General features: G+C 50.5%; 1 long non-coding RNA gene across 2 annotated transcripts; it reads left to right on the top strand.

The window, feature by feature from the left end:
- Positions 1–925: 925 nt before the first annotated feature.
- Positions 926–16152, top strand: LOC310882722. 2 transcript variants are annotated; one of them, XR_014573113.1, is made up of 3 exons: positions 926–5183; positions 5707–5771; positions 10057–16152. It is a non-coding gene; the product is annotated as an uncharacterized lncRNA (long non-coding RNA). The 2 variants fall into 2 exon arrangements; XR_014573114.1 differs by having other exon boundaries at positions 926–5510.
- The last annotated feature ends 1572 nt before the right edge of the window (positions 16153–17724 follow it).

The raw sequence follows: 17724 nt of genomic DNA, 5'->3' as shown, positions 1-17724 counted from the left end.
ATTTTGTCTTTTCTTTAGTGACCTGAAAATGAAGCATATGAAGCAGGAGGTCTGGCTAAGCTGCCCGTGGTTGCCACCAAGCCCTGGTGAAGTTGATTGCTTTGGGTATGGTACGCCTTTTGGCTTTCATGGGCACTCAGGGGCATGGCTGAAAATTTCAGCGAATTGCCGAAACGTGGTGACAGGGCTGCACGCCTCGCCCAGCCACACGTTGCTTCCTCCACTCTTTGACTTGGCTGTGGAGCAAATGCTGAAGAAATGAAACGCTGGTCCCTGCCTCCACCCATGGAAACCTGGATCTGCTCCTGGCCCCGGCCCAGAAGAGTCACGCGGGGCTGGTGGTGCAAATAGCACCTCATCTTGTGGATTTGAACGTTACAGAGCAAATTAAGGATAAAGCATTTTCTTTAAGCTTAAAATGACAAGATTTTGCTGAGCTTGAGTCACACTTGAGCTATTTTAAGACTATCTTAGAACGTTTCATTGTATTTTTCAAGAGTAATAAGCAAGGATGAGCCAGATAAAAAGCTGTGACCCAAAGAGTGCTGAGCTTGGATGGGGGTCAATAGAAACCTACACCCCCATTTTCCAGTTTGGCACACCCTGCTGTAGCAGACAGTCTCCAGAGGCACAGCAGTTGTAGGGGACTCTTGGAAACTATCTTGTACTCAAGTGCTATTTGTTCTCGAGGTTTTCCTACCACAGCTTCACTCCTTTAGAAACTCGTCAAAGCGCAGTTTGAAGTGCAGCTTGACCAGGGCATGCTTGATTTTTAAAGAAACAAGGCTCAGGAGGCTGAAGATCTGGTAGATCTCTGCCAGAATTAATTGCAAAGAGGTGTGAAAAGCAATAATTTTGATTCAATGTTCTATATACAAAACCCTTTTTGTCTTGGGGGGAGGGGGGGGGGGGGCTTGAACCCAACCAGTTTTCTCTTTGATGGAGCCAAAAATTTCAGCATGAAACTGTCTCTGGAAGGACTTGCATGTTTGAGCTGCTGTGATCATGTGAAGAAACTTTGCCTGTAACCACAGAAACTAAAAAATCTGAATACATTTTCTGAGCTTAAGCTTTAATACCATCAGGAAATGTCCTCTTTTGCTAGACCTGGGTGCTTGCTCCTTCCCAGCTGTGCCATTCCTGAAACTGTGAGTGCTGATCCCCAAGGGAAGAGGTAACCAGCGGGTGCCTGGTGATGTCCACCTTGGTTAGGGCTTGATGCCTACAAGGTTCTTAACATCACCCGCTCCCCTTGCTGCCTGCTGCTTCTCAGAGTTGCTGCCTGAAAGTCTTGCTGAAGTTGGAAGGACACAGGCACACAGAGGCACACACACATATCTCACTGCCAACGCATCACCGAAAGGACCTTCAGAGCAGGGACTCTTGGGGGCCAGAGGCAGAAGAGCTGGAGTTCAGTCAAGGAAAAAGCAGCCTCATGCCCTTGGCTCAGTCACTTCAACCAGTGTTCCTGTGTGCCCTGCCCCTGAAGTGGGAGTGCCATAACTAACCCACCCACAGGGTTATTTTTTTCTCCTGATAACCTTCCAGGCCTTCGCTCTGAAGCCACAAAATGCTTTCAAGCAGTGCTGAACACAAGGGAAGCGAGTGTCTGCTGCCAGCACTTGCCTTTTCGTGACAAGCTTTCTCGACACGCAGAGGACACATCAGGTGCAAAGCTGCACCTCCTTGTGTTTGCAAACGTTTTTCTGGGCTCTATGAAGTGCAATGACAGATGTGCTAAAAGAAGTTAATTTAAATGGTTGCCAGGAGGCAACTCCAGACAAGCCCAGCTCATGACGAGTCTCGACCCAGATTATTGATTTATTCTTTGTGTGGTACACATCTTCACGTTTCAAAGGCCAGGAAAGTTTTTGCAGCAGTGCCAAAATATGAGCAAATAACACAAAAATTAAACACCCACAAGGCAGAGGTACTGTATAGGAGAATCACACCCTCAGGAGGTGATCTGGCTTCAGGTCCTGCCCAGCAGGGGTTGCTAGCCCAGGGCGCCCAGTGGGATAACCCTCCTTTGGGTAAAATGCTGGATTGTTACCCAGTCTCTCCAAGGTTTCATACTTACTAGAAGCCTTTTTCAAAGCCCAGTAAAATTCCACTTTGTCCCAGTGAGGTTTTTGGATCAGGCTCTTCAATGTCAGTGAGCACGGATGAGATAATTTTCAACAAAAGCACAGGAGAGGAACAAGTGTCTGTATCTCATTTTTCCATTACATTTATATATATGCAGATATATATTGTCCAGGGCACGAACCCTCCCAAGTCACTATGCTTCATTTCTGGAAAACAGTGAAGATGCGAGGCACACCAGTCACAGAGTCAGGTCAGACAGGTACCTTTCCCACAAGTAGCATCTTTCCCACTTCATTATCAGCCACCCGGGTGAGCTGGTTGTGCACAAATCTCATCTTTTCCGAGTGGGTAGACAAGGTCCAAGCCGTAGAGTCTTAAGCGGTAAAACATGAACTGCAATTTGAGATCAGTCCTTCCAACCCTCAGTGCTAAAATATGGCTGAAATCCTGACTTTATGGTAATAAATGGCAAGAAGTCCCTGTACACAAGAGATGACAGGTTGTAATTTTAAAAGCCTAGCAGTGCAATGATAAACAGAATAGAAAATATGATTGCTGTCATTCCAGCACAGGATAATAAACCCTTTATGGATGCGGTAAATTCAATCCCCAAATGATGCAATAACTTAAACAATAATTCACAACAGCCAGCAAAATCAGACAAAGTTCCCACTGACTTCAGCGAGGGCAGGATTGGTCCCATAGGAGGCTCTGGCCTGCTTTGGCCAACAGTTTATGGTATTTAACCTTATGGTTTCCAGCAAAGAGAGCCATGCACGCCGCCTCTTACCTCACTGTCTCACTGAAAACATCTGCCGAAGAAAGCATAGGAGGAAGGGATGGGATCCAGTTTGCCTAATTTAGGTAGCACGCTCGCACATGCGTTTTAGGTGCCAAAAAGACCTATTCTCCAGCTGCAAGTGCCAAAGTGCCCTGTGAGGTTAAAGGTGGCTTTTCAGGTGTGTCCACACAGAGGCCCTGTCTGCCAAGATGCACGGGTCTACAACGTGGAGCCGAGGGTGCAGGCCCTAGCCCCCAGTAGAGGTGATAGCTGGGCATCACCTGCTCCTGGATGCTCCCATTCCTAAACAACCTTTTTTTCACTCTGTCTGATTTTGATGTTCAACCTCACAAGCCCCAGGCCCAGAAGAGGAATACCCGCTTTGGAGGGACTGACCCTTCAGTGGCATTGCAGAAATACAGCCTGAACTGCAGGTTGTGATCAGTCCTTCTGCTTGTCCGTGCGAAAAGTAAAGGTGAAATCCCGACTCTTGCAGTGGAGGGCAAACAACTCTGCAACAGATGGGATGCCTAGAGCTGCACGACACAGGGATAAACAGGAGAAAATGCTGATCATTCAAGGCCGGGGCAATAAACTTTTTATGGATGTGGCGAATGCAGTCCCAGCAATTTAATAATTTATGTCTTCAGCAGCCATGCAAACTTGCTTGAGCTGATCATGAAACTGTATCCTACAAACTGGCGAATGGCTATAATCTTACCAAAAGTACCAAAATAGCTGACTAGAGAAGATATCAGCTCTCTAAAACCGTTGTTTGATTTACGCTCACACAAACTGTCCTGGGTGAAGGACTGGGATGCTGAAGACTGAGGTATCACATACCACACTGGATATGGGGGCATGGACTATTGGGAATGAAGGGTGGAGACAGTTATTTTGGAAGTCACATTTCTATCCCGTTTGGAAAAAATCATATTTAAGTACAGACATCATTTAAAATTTTTCTGCAACAGGGTCTTTCCTGTCTCCTGCACAGTTTAATTGCTGGCTGCATGCAGAGAAGACCTCAGAAATGAAGAAAAAAAAATCCCAGACAGAAAAACTTCATTTTTTCCTTCCAGTCCTGTTCTTCTTTGCTGACTGCTTCTTCCACACGAAGAGAAGAGCTTGGCCAAGGGGGAAGGCCTCAGACTCAGAGGCCCTTCGCCACCATCCAGGCACGTACAGGCAGCCTCCTCCCAGCCCAAGGAGAGGGAGCCAAGCCCCACTATCACCATTGGTATAGCTAATCAGGGGACAAAAAGAAACAAAAGCCATTGCTGAGGGTTTAAAGAGGGGAGTAGCCCTGCCCAGGAGCAGCCACCAGACCTCTTTCCCCTTTCTTTTGGGGCCGAGTCGAGGCAGAACCAAAGGGATATTCTCACCCGGCCGTGAGGCAGGAGGCCGTGAAGATAAGCTGCCCCTCACGCGCGGCCGGGGTGAAGCCAGTGGGAATGCTGCCATCGCTGTCCACAGAGCTGTGACTTCACCCCGTAACTATTAGCGTTTTCTCTCCTCTCAGGACCATAACAGATACTAGAAAACCACAGCTATCAGGGAGCCGAAGATAAATACTCTGCACCACAGACCCAGTGCCTTTGCCAAGAGGGGCAATATGAAAATAAGAGCACAGGCCAAAGAGCCACAAGCATGCAGCAAAACAAAGCACAATTAGGACAAGAGACAATAAAAAAAAAAAAAAGCAGATTCTGTCCTTAGTAGGAAATAATATTGTGTTTTGCAAAAATAATCAGCTCACAAACAGAGCTTAAGGTACATCATGAGCTTGGTTTTCCTACAGCTTTAAACAGGGTCGTTCAGTGGTACGCTGCCTTTCGGCCCAAGCAGAGCTGATTTTGCAACAGTGAGATGAACAGAACGGTCTTTCATGACAAAAGGCCATTTTTTGCTAAGTTAAGCTTAAACTCAAACCAGCCAGTCCTTTACCTCCTCAGGGAGCAGAGGAGTGAGATGTTGGTGTGTGGAACGGGACCGGTGAGACTGAGATGCTCCCATTACCTTTGGGCTTCCTCCAGTCCAAGACAGAGGATGCACCAGATCCAGTTTTCACAATGGGGCAGGGAGAACACGCGCATTGGCTAAAACTTCTCTTTCCTGTTTTTACATCCACGTGGCACCACTTCACTTGGACTCACCGAGAGGTCTCGGCTCCAGTATTCCTCCACACGGCTCTGCAAGGCGCCTGTGGTGGTGCTGCGTGCGTGACACGGTCGTGAAGGCACCTTCCATGGATGACCCTTGCAGGCTGCTCGCTTGGGCTTTATCTGAGAATGAGCTACATGTTTTAAGGCAGGTGAGCGGTGACTGGTGCTGAGGAAATGCCGGGCAGTTATCACCTTGTCATAACCTGGACTGCTGCCTGTTTCACTTCAATGTGATAAGGGGAAAGGTCACTTTAGTGAGTACAAATGAAACCAAACAGGGAAATAAAGCTGACGGTAACAGTAATGCTAAGTACAAATTTGGAAGGATGTTTTTTTTTTTAGACACTTCTTAGCCCGGAGGGAATCAGCTGTGTTGCATATTTTTAAAAAAAGGGCTCAGACTTGAAACCTGCCAAATGACCCAAAAGTCATGCAGATGGAGGGGAACACAGTCTACTGCAGCTGCCAACCCACAGGTATGGAGGGAATTTTGCTAAGTATTGCATCTGGTAACTGAACAAGGGAAAGACAAACACAATTTTTCACAGAAGACAGCTTAGTCCTGATAAAATCTGCCGAAGATTAATGACCTTTCTCAATACAATTGCTGAAGATACAAATGCATTTACATGCTGCAGTCAAGCATGTCCTTATTTTCTGTGTTTCTTTTAGACTTGGTGTACATATGAAGGCAGCCTGAGGACTCTCTCCTGACCAACCTCCAGGATCTCCCACAGGTAAGAGCCCGGCACTGTGCCCTCTTGCAAGGTTGCAGTTTCCTGCCGAGCCCTGAAGGAAACCACCTGAGCCAGTCAAGGGGGTGCAGGCAGCACGGAGTCCTTACTCCTGTAGCCATTGCATCTCTCATCCAGAGGGGAATTCATCTACACGGAAATGATTAACATCTTTGAACTGGTTTGAATCTGTGTTTTCCTTAGAGGTATTATCTCTGCTGGGAACAAGGAGATCTCACGGAAACCTTTGGGAAGCCTCGCTTCTGTCCTGCAGTAGAACAAAGAACAAAGAATTTGAAAAGCAGAAAAAGCACTCTCAGCATTGATCAAGTGACTTAAATTTCAGTGACCACCAGCAATGAGCCTAGAGCAGTTGCCTGTCTGCAACGCAGGGCATCCATTTCCCTGGCTGCTCTCACAGGACCTGTATTTGGGGTGTCCAAAGGTGGCCTGGAGGTACTCTGGCAGAGGAAAGAAAAGAGACCAGAAATTATTCCCAAAGCCAGTCCTTCTCAAGCCTGTGAAGAAATCTAGTATGCACCAGGAACCAGGGTATTGAGTAGGAAGAGCAGATCCTGATGTGCCCAGAGTGGATATTAGACAGCAGCGGTGTGCCCAGGATGGGCATCAGACAACCCCTCACAGCAGCGATGATCCTGGCACAGGGAGGAAGGGGAGAGGTTTTCAAGGAGCATTTTTCCCCCTCAGACCTAAAGTTTTTTGTGAGCTTTGTCCATGACTGAAGTGCCTCTGGTTCAGAAACCCCTTTGCATCACCCATATTCCCTGAACTGTCACAGTGTTTCAAAGAATGAGTGGAGCAATAGCTTTCATACAGGGCAGTAATTTGAAAATAATCATATGAAAAATACCCAGAAAAGTGGTTTGAAGCTTTGAAGTGATTGGCAGGCTGAAGAACTCTCCCACTTGGGAAAGCTGGCAAGAGCCCCTGGCAATGAAATGCCCTCTCGCAAGGGAAGGGGGGCTGAAAGGACTTCTGAACCAGGGGAGAGGGTCTCGTACTGGGGCTCTGCGAAAGGCCTACTGGAAATAACACGGACAAGAGGGGGCTGGATAGCCACGCTATTCTTGGGCACGTCAGAATGGTTGAAACATGTCAAATCAACGTCCATCCAGCCCAACACCTTTGCTGACACAGCTGCTAGAAGATGCAGGGAAAGAGTGTAGGAACAGGTGAGCATACGTCCCTGCAGCACTCCCCCATCAACTGGCAGACAAAGCATTTGCTGAGATGGAGGTCTCTCTGTTCATGCATTTTTGCTTGCCCATGGCATGCTTTTTTTCCCCCACAGTTTTCCCCAACTCGTTTCTGAAACCAAATGGGATGTGCAGGCAGGATGGAGATTCGCAAGGGGGGGTTGACAGTACTGTGAGTGTCTGTAAGGTATGCAGAGAACATCTGGTAAAAGGATAAAAATGTAAAGCAGTAGTGGATGATAAATGGAAGTACAGTAGAAAGAGATGCTTGGCAGGGTGTCTGGCACAGCTGCCACTGGTGGGGACTGTTGCGTCAAGAGATTTCGCACTTTATGCTCCTAAAAATACAGCGCTCTTCATCTGTCTTGGGTACTGCAATGTACTTTGGAAGAAGGCTAACTGATGGGTTTTCCTTATATTCTTTACGTTACTTGATCTGCCAGTCCCTCTCACTGTGTAGGTTTTTGTGGCTGAAAGAGGTTTGGATGTTCAATTTTTCATCAGCATGTAGGTCTCTCGATCTTTGTTGTATTTTCTAGGCTTTTTCCGCCACTCCTCCTCTGTTTATGTTTTGGTTTGAGTTCATATATCCCACCACGTTTGTTTTTGGCATCGTCTCTGTGAGCTTCCCAGAGAGAGATTCAAAAAGATTCAAAAGGGATTATGAGGGAGTTAATGTCAGAACAATACCTGACGGGACGGCAGCTTTTTGGAGATTTAGGCTTTAAAATCTGCCGATTTTGAATATCTGATCTGATTTTGAGTATCTGCAATGAACTTGGAACACAAGCCATGAGCTGGGATGACATCTCAAAGTGATCATCACGCACATAAGTGTAGTGTCCAGGGGAAGAAGGTGGGCAAGATGTCAGCTCTCACGCTAACAGGGATATGCCTCAACCCTAGCTGGTGGTCTGGTGAAAACACCGCATACCAAATCGCAAGAATTGGGGCCGGGAGAGAAAGCTGGAGGCTCTGAGAGGGGTTTTCCTCATTGAGCATTGCAGGGGCAGCAGCAGTTTGAAAAGGGAGTTTTGCTGATGTAAAAACCAAAATGAGAAAGGACAGTCACCCACTGTTCCTCAGCCAAAAAACCAAAAAGCTTCCAAAGGCTTGCTCCCACTGGTCCAGCACAATGCAGCCCAACGTTGCTGGGCTGCGAGAAAGTGTGACAGCACTCTGTGCTTGAAGAAGTGGCCAAAGCTGTCCTTGGGCAGCACCACACATGAATTCGTCACAGCACAGACAGGGAATATAACAAGAAAAGTCTTTTTAATTGCTGGAGACTCACTGATAGAGCCTGGCTGTGCTAGCTTCATGCCCTCTAGCATAGGACATTTCCCCTGGACGCTTTTTCTGATTCACAAAAGAAATCAGAAAAAAAAATATTTAAAAGCTATTTTCTTCCTTCTCTGGAAGTTGCTGGTGTAGGTAACAGCTGGAACATTTTTGAAAAATGGGATTTCCAGCTCCCACGGGTGAGACCTTTATTCTGCAGTATTGCAGCTAGTACGCCTGGGTCAAGCAGCATCTCATCTAAATAGGTCTCTTCCAGATGGTGATGGCTTTCAGAGGCTGACCACCTTTAAAAGATCCAGGAAAGGCAGCTAAGAAAAGAAGAGCTATTGTCAGTGGAAGTAACTACAGGGAACCCATGCATTAGGAGTCAGGGACGTGTGAAACATTGGCAAGCAGTGCTGAAGAACACACGGTTTGTATTTCTGGCTGCTTGTGCAGTGTGGTTTATCCTGTGGGCTTTATTTTATTTCATATTTTTATTTTTATTTTTACATGCAATACCACACCTGGTTTGTTTTGACTATCGCTCGGCTCAGGGTATGCAATAGGCCCTGCTGGCAGACGGTGGGTGGGAAACAAAGATGCATCTGCACACCCAGACAGCTTGCTTGCACACACAGTCATGGAACACGCGGTTGTGTTTCAGTAGCTGTGAACACACAAAAACACACAAACAGAGAAAACAGGAGAGACCCTTTCTCAACTTTAACATCTTGAGCATTTTTTTTTTTATACCAAGAGCAGCTGGATCAGATTTTGAAATCTAAGGTTTAGTGTTGCATTTTCTTAAGCTGGGGCTGTCAGAATTTTGCACTTGTGAAAGCACAGCACAATTAGCACACATCAACGCCACAAAAAAAAAGAAGGCAAGCTAACAGTATAATAGTCCTCTCGGAAGACTGAAGTTTTCTGCTCCAAATACCAGCCTCGTGTTCCCCCCCGAGCAATACCGATGCTCTTCCATGGGGCTTTCTAGTGACTTAAACGTCTCAGTTTAAAATTTATATTTCTGAATATTTTTTTTTTTGAAAGAAAACCTTGCCAAGAAAGTAATTTGGCCGGGCTCCTCTCTCTCGCTGCCTGTGCAGGCTTTGAGAGCCAGCACCTCTCCTGCCCGGTGGCAGCTCGGCACATGTCACGCGTGCTTGCGGGATTCTTGGAAACCATGTGAAGCCACGGGCAGGAAGTAAACAGCGCTGGGAGGTTGTGTAAATTCTCCTGTAGGTTACTGAAAGCTCCTTCGAGGCCCCAAAATCAGGGAGGGGAGGAGCCTCCCTGGGCGGAATAAGCCTCCGTTCTTGTTTAGCTGCATGGGCACCTTTCCCTGCCCTCTATGGGTCCTGACTTCTGGTGCTGATGCTCCAGCAGCCTCTGGATCGGGGCGAGCATCCCCAGGGCTTGGGGCTGTCTGCCACTTCTGCGATATGCCACTAGGTGCCTGATAAACAGGAGCGCCTGCTTACCTCCTGCCAAAGCGATGAGCGTCAAAGCAGCTGGTGCTTTGTCCTCAGACCTGTTCCTGCTCATAACAGCTCCTGCTGTGTGTGCCTGCTCGGAGGGTTGCTCACCAATCCAGATTGCTGTGGGCCCAGCCACCTCGTATTTTTGACATCAGTGGGAAGGCTGATAGAAAAATCGGGACCCCTCACAGGAGGAAGTGTTCTCCAAACCAGCTCCAAGGAAAATGGTGATATTGACACACAGTCCTCTACCCCATCTAGCTCCTACGTGCTGGTAAACAAAAGCATATGGAAAATTAAGAGTTTCAACAGTTTGTTACAGATACTCGACGCTGGACCTCGGTGGGATCATTCTCTAGCCCAGCTCAGCTGACAAACCTGATGTGTGTGCCACATCCCAGAACGAAAGCAGCTGCGGGACACCAGTTGGAGAAGGCTCGTCCCAACACAGCCATCCCCTAAACAGTGACTGTTTTCTCCTCCTACATACCTGGCATGTCTCTGTCACCAGGATCCCAAAATCTTGCCTCACATCGGACCCAACGCCGTGTGTATTGCACTGGTTTGGCAAGATGCTGCTCTGCTCTTTCACAGGACCCCCCCCCAAGGAGGCTTCCAGCCACCAGAGGTGATCCCTTGTGCGCAAGGTGAGCGATGACTGCCCTGCCTGCTGCCCTTGGGAGAAGATCTCCTGACAGGGGTCTCACAACGGGTAACTGGGTGAAGGCGAGGCGATGGCTGCCCCCAGAACAGCAGCAGCCAGTCTCAGTTGGTGGGGAGCCACACCAGGCTTCTCGCCACAGGTTTCAGCTCTCTGGATGCCACAGGCTGTGCCTCTGCAGCAGCCACAACTAGCTCATAAAAGCATCGAAAGGGGGGGGGGGAACCACACTCGTACCTTCGTTTTCTGGCTGTACAGCACCACAGGGCCTCATGTTGTTTCTGGCCCTGTGTGCTGAAAGGAGACAGCAACACAAAAAAGCGTCTTTGGGCCGAAGAGGCACCGCCTGTGGTTCAGAGCAGACCCCGGCCAGGTGTGACACAGCGTGAAAGCAACCCCTGTGGGCTGAACCCGCCTGACACAGGGCTGCGGCCTCAGGATGGGTCGCTGGCCAGCTCTCCTTTGGCGGTATCTGGGCCACAGGGTGAGGAAGCGGTCCCTGTGCTCCCCGTCTGGGGTGGGTGCGTATCACGCACACGGCACCGCTCCAGGTAGTGGAAGAGGGACAAGCAGAGACGTCATATTTGACAAAAGTCCTTGGTGAACTTGCTCCTTTTAAGTCTCCCTCCTCCCCCCCGGCATATCCCAGTGTGTGCTGGTTGTTACAGTGGGTGTGCCTGGCGTATGCGTCCAGCAGCACAAGACATTTCAGAGCAAGCCTCTCGCTCTGGAGGTCAGCGATTCCCTGGCGGCCACTTGCAAGAGAAATAACAGAATTTAAAAAGTGAGACCAGGAGGCCAAAGTAGTTTTCCCTCTGGCCATGAGGTAGCACCGTTGAGCTACTCACAGCACAACCCAAAGCTAATCGGCCTCAATCTCACAAGCGGTGCTTCCAGAGGCACGAGCCTTCATTTTTCACTGAGGAGAACAAGAGATTGGGTTAACCACTGCGCTAATTAAGTTGTGCTGATGAGTCAGGCCATGCCTGTGTTTCTTGGTCTTTTCTTTCCCCCTCTAGGCTCCTACGTGACGTCCAGCGTCTGACTGAGGATGCTCGCATCGTGCCTTTCGGCGGGGTGCCCCAGTGCTGGCGAGCTGCTGGCCCTGAGCTGATCCTGTCTGCACAGCTCCCCATGGCAGGGGGACGAACACACAAAGCTGGACAGGCTCAGAGGGCAGGGGAGTGGAAAGCAAGGGCTCGAAATAAAATTTACAAGCTCGAATGGGCAGCAGGCCGGGAGCCCCTAGCTCCAGGCCGTAGCCCAAGGGGTTAATGTGGTTGTTAGTTAGGCCCGTGATGAAATAGTTGGAAACAGCAGAATTGGCAAACCTGCCCCTGGAGAAGCGGGCCCAATTACTTTATCCGCCTTTTGAAGATGCTGAAGGATCGGAGAGGAGTGCAGCTTGCTGCCAGACAGAGACGTCGTCTGGAAAACATCAGATAATGGCCTACAGGACGTCCACTTTCCTCCACGGCAGCCTCTCAGCCTTGTTTTTTTGCAGGCAGTTGCCAAGCAGATCGGTCGCTCAGAATAGGGTGAGGAAATCCAGCCTGCAGAGACGCCTGGCCGGCCCCCTGCAAGCCCAGCGCTGTGAATGACACGTTTCCTCCGGGAAAAATGATCTCAGGGAGAAGAATAGAAAAAGAAAGGCTGCCTTGTGAAAAGCTCTTTCCATCGGCAGCTGCAAGGCTGATTAGAGCTATTCAGGAGCGGTAAGAGCAGCGCTGCCCCTCGCATTTCAAGGAGGCTGCGTGAACGTGGGGTGAAATTCTCCAGTCCTGGAAGACGTTTGCATCAGGAGAAGGAAGGGTTTCCAGGGACGCAGGCTGTGCTGGGGTCTGGTGAGGTGTACGTCCCCGAGCAGCACTACTCAGTCTATGTTAATGGCGTGTCTGATATACAGCTGCTTTGACATCAGCATGGACTGATTCGGTTGCAGCAAGGGATAGCAATGTGCTTTTGAGGAATATATCAAGGTTTCCCATAAGTGTGAGAAGCTGTACCCAAATAACCCGGAAGAAAACTTTTCAGTCCCATTGGTAGGGGCAGGGCAGGGAGGGGGAAATGCAACCAGAGAACCACGGTGGAGACGGGGGGTTTTAGCCAGCCCCTCAAATATTTAGCCTTACGCTTTTTAAGATGGAAAATGAACTCCAGCAAGCACCGTAGGGCTGCTGACGTGGAGGCAAGGCCGATGGGTAGGAAAGCTATGGTGACCTTGGAATACTTATTGGGTGTCTCAGCCTGAGCTGGAGCAGCTGTGCCGCAGACAGCCCTCCATCGCAGCAGACTAAGGGGCAGCCCTCGGGGTCAGCACGGCTGCTCAGGCCCCTCAGCCCTCTGGCAGCCGGTCTGTGAGAGGGTTCGGCGGGAGGCTGCGGAGGAAGGCAGCGCTGTCATTTCTTTCACAATTTTTACCCTCGACAGAGAGAGCGCCTTCGGATCACTCTCAGCAAAGAGCCAAGTGAAAATCTCACACTGATTCCTTCCAACCCTCCAAACACCTCGGGGAAAAACAACCCTGCAGCAGCTTCCCCTGATGCAGCTGATAGGTAGCTGGTGTGGGCAGCAGAGGCAGTGAGTGGCATCACTGAATGCATGTCTATGTTGAGGGGGCATAAACGTCCCCTATCAGGCTATTTTCCTACATCTGGTGCTACTGAATTTGGGCTCACAGTGGCAACAGTGCAGCTCAGGAAGGAGTCTGTGGCTGGCTTGGTCCTTCCTTTGTATCTGGTGGAGAGGGGGGACGTGCTCCCCATGCATCTCTCAAAGACCTCAGGCAGGAGAGTAGGATAGAGGAGAGGAGGAGACAGGGTGCTGGGGGATTGCTTGGGGCGAAGCAACAACCACCCCATCACTGAATTTAACTCTCCCTTTGTTTGCCGAGAGCTCAAAACCCTGAGGATAATGTTTCTTTAAACCCATTTACCAAAAGAAAAATACGTGCGCCTCTTGGGCTGATGTACACCTTGTATACGCTCACTGTACTAAAAAAGTCTCTCAGGGCCACCATCCTGATCCTTTTTCCTGAGCGAGCTGAAGGAAGCCCCAGAAGCTCTCCACTGCTGGGTCCTTCAGAAGGCAGCTATTCAGTGCTGCTTCCCATGTACCTGCCCAGCTTGGGAAGACCTGAGTCCTCTTCCCTAATCACACGTCTCTCTTCAGTATGGGTGACTACCAGGACATCCTGGATCCCACGGAGCAGCCTGAAGTACATCAGGATGGTGAGCGTTGGCTGTGGGGCTCTCACTGCCCGAGGGAAAGGTTTATCCAGTGCGTCATGCTGAGTGTTTAAAGCAAAACCCAACCTGCTCTTGGAGCACACAGCTCTGCTCTCACTCGCCCACGGAAGCAGCAAGGTACTGAGGGCATTGAGGGCAAAGGTTTATGCTCCAGCATAGCGTGTTTAATGCTGGCCTCTTCTCCCTCTCATAGGCTTTTGCACACTGAGAAGAGCAGCCTGGGCACACGCTCACTTCTCTGCTGCGAGACGAACTTTCTTCCTGCATTTCCCCAGCACTTCCCACCAAAACTGTCGCTCTCTGTTATAAAAATCCCCCTGTGAAAGAGCACGGGGACATTCAGCCCACAGAAAAACAAGCGCGAGCCAGACCAGCAGCAGGAACCCAAGTAGCGGTTTGGGCTGAGACGCAGCCCCTCCATCCTCGCTGACACCGTGTCACGTAACAGGCGCTTGCCCTCTGGGTGAGGCGATGTACCAGCAAACCGGGCTGAAGCTCTGCTTTCCAGTTTTAATTGGCATCTGCTTCTCAGCTGGTCCTCGTCAGCCCTCACGGCCAAGGGTCGGGTGCTGCAGCGCCAGCAGCCAGCCGGGGCAAGCGTCCCGTGCCACGAGCAGGCAGCTCGGCCAGCACACCTCCAGCCAGCCCTGCCCCAGGGTGGCTCCCAGGGAAAAGCGCACGGTGCAAACAAAAACAAATCTCACCCGCACCTGGCAGCCACGGGAATCACCGGTGGCACTGTCGGGGTCAGCAGGCAGCTGTTCTCCAGCACGATTTAATGGTGAGGGTGTGCAGCTCACCCAGCCGGGCAGGTTTCCCTTCCCGTGTTGGAAAAGAGGGCAGAATAAGCCGCCTGAGGGAGCAGAGCTTGTGCCCGACCGGGTTTTGTCCACCTGCTGCAGCAGCACGAACACAAGGAGCCGGTACGAGCCCGCAGAGCGCGCTGAGGCGAGCGCAGGAGGAAGGCGGCGAGCGCTCGGGCCCCCCCGGGCCCCCCCCGTGGCGGCAGGTGGGGCAGAGGGGCGCAGACCCGGCGCTGATGCTCGCAGGATTGCTCCCAGCAGCTTCTCCGGGCTGGGAGCACCGCAAAGGGGAGCGGCGCTGCGCAGCGCCGCGGGGCTGCGGGCCGGGTCCCGCAGGCGAGCACCCCCACACCCCCACACCCCCACCTAGCGGCACGGGGCGTCCCACCGCAGGCGGGAGGCACGGCCGGGGAGGCGGATCCCAGCTCCCTCGCCTCGGGGTTGTCTCCGAGTCGATTTGGGGCACGGATCTCGCTTCCTGCGGGTGCCAGTGGGACGTCGGGGGCCGACTGGTCCGGCAGCAGAGCGCCGCCGGTCAGGCACAGCCGTGCCCGCGGGAACAGCCTTCCCCGTCCCCCCGCCAGGGAGAGCCCGCTTCTGGCTGATGGAGGCCACGGGGCTGCCCTCGTCGCGCCGTGGCGCAGCAGGAGGCAGAGCACGTGCACCTCCAGACACCACGGACGAGCCCGGCTATTTTTACAGTTGCTTTCCTCGGCTGCGAGCCTCTCCAGTCATTCCCATCACGGGCACAGGATGTCACAGCTGCCGGGAGCGGGGCTTCTGCAGAGAAGCAGGAATTACAGCCGAGCCACAACACAGAAAACCTTGCTAAAGAAAGCAAAACACAAAGGTGTTTCGTGGTCTCATTTATTTTTTTTTTTTGAGCACAGCTGCTGTTTTCATCGAGTGAACATCTCCCCTTCTTCTCCCCTATAATTCATGAAATGCTCTTCCTTTATTCTGTTCAGATTTCTCCACACAACCGCAGCTACTACAGCTTTCGTTTCCATCCCCGGAGAAACAGACCCTTCCACCTATCCAAACCGCCTTTGTAATTTATCCAAAACTCCGGCACCTGATGGCCACCCTGCACCAGTCCCACCTCTGGCAAGACTTTATTGTCTTCAGGTAAGAAGCCGGTTTCTAGCCTCAGGATGAATCTCAGGATCCCGCTTTATCTTCGGTTATTTTGGGAACCCGAAACGATTGTTTGCTCCACGATGGCTTCTTCTGGACAGAGCCAGAAGCTAACCTCCTGTCAGCTTGCTGGTCTTTGCCTCCAGCAGCAGCAAATACAGGAGGTGGCTCAGGAAAAGCTGCTGCCCTTTACCTCCAGGCACTACCCAGCCTCCCAGCCCCTGGCAGCACGCCGCCCTACGCCTCCCGCTGCAGTCGTTTCCTGAAGCTTATAACAGGGTCTGGCAGGGTTCGCGCTGCCGCTGGTACCCAGGCCAGCTTCTTACGCAGCCATACAGGATTAGAAATTGAAATCACCTCCTTGTAACAGTGCAGGGTGTTGCAGAGAAGGGATGGATCTGGGGATCATGTCAAAACAGGCGTCTGAGAGCTACATCGCAGAGCCAGCCCTCTCAGCCCCAGATCAGCATCTCGCACAGACACGCGAGTTATCTGCCAGCTGAATGCCTGTCCGCTGCCTTTGGAAAAATTAACAGGAATATTCATTCCTCAGGTGTGCAGCGTCCCATTCAGAATTCTTCATTTCTGAAATGCATGGAGAGATCTGCCTGGCCAGATACATCGCCTCCTCTGAGCAGGAACGGGGACAGACCAGGGCCTCTTGAATCCTGCAGCATGCAAGCCCTGGTGCCAGCTGTGGAGAAAACAGGCATGAGATTCTTCCCTGGCATCAGGAGTCCCAGCAGAGAACAGCCTGGTTTCTTTTTTCTATCAAGAATCATTTCTGCCTTTCAAGCTGGGATATAGGACAAGAGAGGAGAAAAGAAAACTGACCTGACAAGAAATGCTTTCCTTCTTCTTTCCTTTTTTCCTCCCCTTTATTCCCACATACAAGGGATGCTGTCTCGGTTGTCCCTATCACATCATCCGTCTCAGTGGCAGGATTTGCTGTGTACTTCCGGGGAAAAACCTGTTTTTAACACAACCCGCTCATCAACCAACTGTGTCATGCCATAGAAAAGCATCTTCCAAAGATTTCCTGTTGACTTATACACTGGCGTGGCTGTGACACCAGGAGAGCCTCCACAAGAATGAACTATGGCTGGTCTCTGCTGAATGACACCAAGCGATTTGTGCTCTTTAGTATGCAGCCATTACCAAGATTTCCAGATGTTTGCCAAGGCTAAGAATCTCAGTGCTGAAAAATCACCTTAGGAAACTCAAACACAGAAACCAGACAGCAAGGGGGTTGCACTGTGCCCTAATGCAGTACCTGGAAATCAAGACGCTCATTTTAAGCTCTCTCGGTCTCCACGATTCCACTGGTTAAAGTTTCTGACTCTCCTGGGCGCCAGCTGTGCCTCCCTGGATCTAAAGCTCTGTGATCACTAACCTTGCTGCAGGCTGCAGATGTGCTGTAGGAAAAAGGGATGGATGACAGCGTGGGCCAGCTCTGCAACAGAGAGCCATCACGTCCTCGCCTCTTCGTGTCCGACAGATGGGGGGGACCCAAACTGGAGTGGGAAATCAGAGCCTATAGCGATAGACGGAGACATCACTGCAAGGAATAAGCAGCAGCAAGCCAAGACAGGTTAGCAGGAAATCTCTATATACACTGAATGAAATCGAGTGGAAAGCAGACAGACCTGAGAACAGTGTTACAGTAATTCTGCATTTATAGATCTTCTGATTTCTTACAAATCCTGTGTCAGTTTACTACCAGATTTACTAAAAACCTTGTTTTTATAGAATGGTTGAAAATTCCTCGGCAGAAACACACACTTGCATATTGTGGTCAAGTTCACCTTCATAAAGAGACCGGTGTCGTGCTGTCCACCGTCAGCTTGGTTTTCTTTTTCAGCTGTGGTCTACCTGCTAAACCACTACTGTCGCTCAGCTGGTGTGTGTCTGCAGAAGGTTTTCTCCAGACGCTTCTCAGAAATGCACGTGTCTGTTTGGGTGACAGTGAAGTGCAGCTCGTCACAGAACATCTCAGAGCCAAAGCTTCATTCACGTGAGTCTCCAGGGAGGACTGATAAACTCTGGAAACCTTCAGCAGACACTAAAGAAAACTACTGCAAACACAATGGCATGCTCCATGCACCAGCACCAGCACCTATGTAATAACACA

Source organism: Anser anser (assembly GCF_964211835.1).
Source record: "Anser anser genome assembly, chromosome: 1".
Classification (NCBI taxonomy): Eukaryota; Metazoa; Chordata; class Aves; order Anseriformes; family Anatidae; genus Anser; species Anser anser.
This window is presented reverse-complemented; position numbering and strand designations above follow the sequence as displayed.